The 2,270-nt window shown below is 44.5% G+C and overlaps 1 non-coding gene across 1 annotated transcript; it reads right to left on the bottom strand.

Moving 5' to 3' along the window:
- Nucleotides 1-1,032: 1,032 nt before the first annotated feature.
- Nucleotides 1,033-1,151, bottom strand: LOC144894165 (5S ribosomal RNA). The gene has a single exon (XR_013624874.1). It is a non-coding gene; the product is annotated as a 5S ribosomal RNA (ribosomal RNA).
- Between the last annotated feature and the right edge of the window lie 1,119 nt (nucleotides 1,152-2,270).

Below are 2,270 nucleotides of genomic sequence, written 5' to 3'. Positions count from 1 at the left end.
CAAGGCCTCAAGGTAGGACACGGTACAAGGCCTCAAAATACGCGGCACGAATTAACCGACGATATTTTATGCAGGTAAGAAAGATAAACACCGATAATCTTCCTAGGGACCCACTGTAGGTATACACACCATAAAATAAATACAGTTCTGACGAAAATAGAACAGTTCGCAAATGAGAATTATTGATTTTTTAAGTGAATCTTCACCATCAGGAGATAAGGCCAAAAACGATACATGGCAGGATATCTCAAAATGTTATGGATGGATTTGGACGAAACTTTTTGGAGAGGTTGTGTGTGTGACAAGGAGGAATCGATTCAATTTCGGTAAAGATCCGGATCCGAATCGAGCTCGTATAATTTTAAAGTGAATCTTCACCATTGGGAGATGGGGCAAAAACGATACAAAGAAGGACATCTCAAAAAGTTGTGGACGGATGATTTTGATTAAATGTGATTCTGTTTTGTGATTTTCTGTTCTACTCTGGAATACAAAACGTAAACTGTGCACCTGGCGGAGGTATTCTCTCTTCTGAGTGCCGTTGTCGTTCACTTTTAATTCCCATTTATAACTTTTCTTTCAATCACGATTTTCTTTTTCAATGGAGAACCCTGGCATTCTTTCCAATTCCTTCTCGGTAATGGTGGTGGTGGCAGTGATACTCGTGGTTTTTATAAGGCTAGTGGTAGTAGTGGTAGTAGTCAGCTCGTCGTAGTAGTGGTAGTCGAAGTGGTAGGCGCGTCGTAGTCGCAGAAGCGGTACTGATAGGAGGAGGCTAGTAGTAATCCTCGTAGGCATATAGTGGAGGTGGAAGTCCTTGTGGTAGTAAGTAGTAGTTGAAGGCTAGTAGTAGTGGTGGTTGTAGTTGAAGATGAGGAGTAGTGCGGCAAAAACGAACATACCAGCGAGCGTGTCAATCAGCACAAATATCAGACAATCAAAACAAGAGTTTCAATCAAAATCAAACAATCAAACAATGAACAAACAATCAAACAATGAACAAACCAAGACTCCCCCTGCAGGAGAAAAAGAAGCCTACAACACCCGGTATTCCCAGGCGGTCTCCCATCCAGGTACTAACCGGGCCCGAACCTGCTTAGCTTCCGAGATCGGACGAGATCGGGCGTATTCAGGGTGGTATGGTCGTAGGCAACAACTGACTCTCTTTGGATATTCTTGAAGGATCGAAAGAATTTCCCAAGTGAGAGTCTCGTTCCCTCCGGCACCATTGGTGGATGGAGGTGATGTTTTCACTCCTGTCTGCTTGTCTTTTTGTCCCTTCGCGAACAGGATATCTCAAAAAGTTGTGGACAGATTTGGACGAAACTTGGTGGCGAGGTGGGGTGCGTGACAAGGAAGAATCGATTCAGTTTTGGTGAAGATCTTGATCAGGATCCAGCTCGTACAATTTTAAAGCGATTCTTCACCATTGGGAGATCTGGGCAAGAACGATTCAAAGAAGGATATCTCAAACAGTTGTGGACAGATTTGGACGAAACTTTGTGGACCACTTGGGTGTCTGACAAGGAAGATTCGATTCGATTTTGGTGAAGATCTGAATATGGATTCGCAAATGAGAACTATTGATTATTTAAGTGATTCTTCACCATTGGGTGATTGTTTTGTTTTTTTTGTTTTTTTTTGTATACATAATCGAGGCTCGTGAAAGAGCTAACATTTATCACACAAACAAATCAAACAGACAAAGAAACAAAGTATATAAAAAGGGGAGTGGTAGACAAGATGGGGAGAGAAGGGGAAGCACATAAACACAACATTTGAGAGCAGGGACATCGGGAATGTGTGGGAGGGAGAGGGCTTGGGGGGAGGCGGCCTGGGAAGGGGAGGGGGGTGGGGGAAGTATAAACACAAGGACACCAAGGACTTCTCGGAAAGAAGTTGGCATTTCAAAAAAGTGGATTTGGGGTGAAATTAGAGGGAGTAGAAAAGATCAAGGTTTTGGATAGGGGAAGATAAGAGATGGCGGTGAACAGCTGCTTTAAAGACCTGGAGGGAGGAGTGGGATTGAAGGGAGTGAGGGGGTTTGTTCCAGAGGTGGGAGAAAAGAGGAATGAAGGAGTGAAGGTGAGCAGAGAGTCTTGATTTTGGCAGTTTAACCATAAGAGGGTTGCAGGCAGATCTTGTGCGACCTGCAGGAATATTTGGGGGACAGAGCCCAGAGAGACCTGGAGGAGCAAGGCCGGAGAGGAGTCGGTAGAAGACAGAAAGACCACCAACCTGCCTGCGGTGAGTAAGTGAAAGGCCCTCGG

This window comes from Myxine glutinosa, chromosome 10 (genome assembly GCF_964187855.1).
Source record: "Myxine glutinosa chromosome 10, kmMyxGlut1.1, whole genome shotgun sequence".
NCBI lineage: Eukaryota > Metazoa > Chordata > Myxini > Myxiniformes > Myxinidae > Myxine > Myxine glutinosa.
This window is presented reverse-complemented; position numbering and strand designations above follow the sequence as displayed.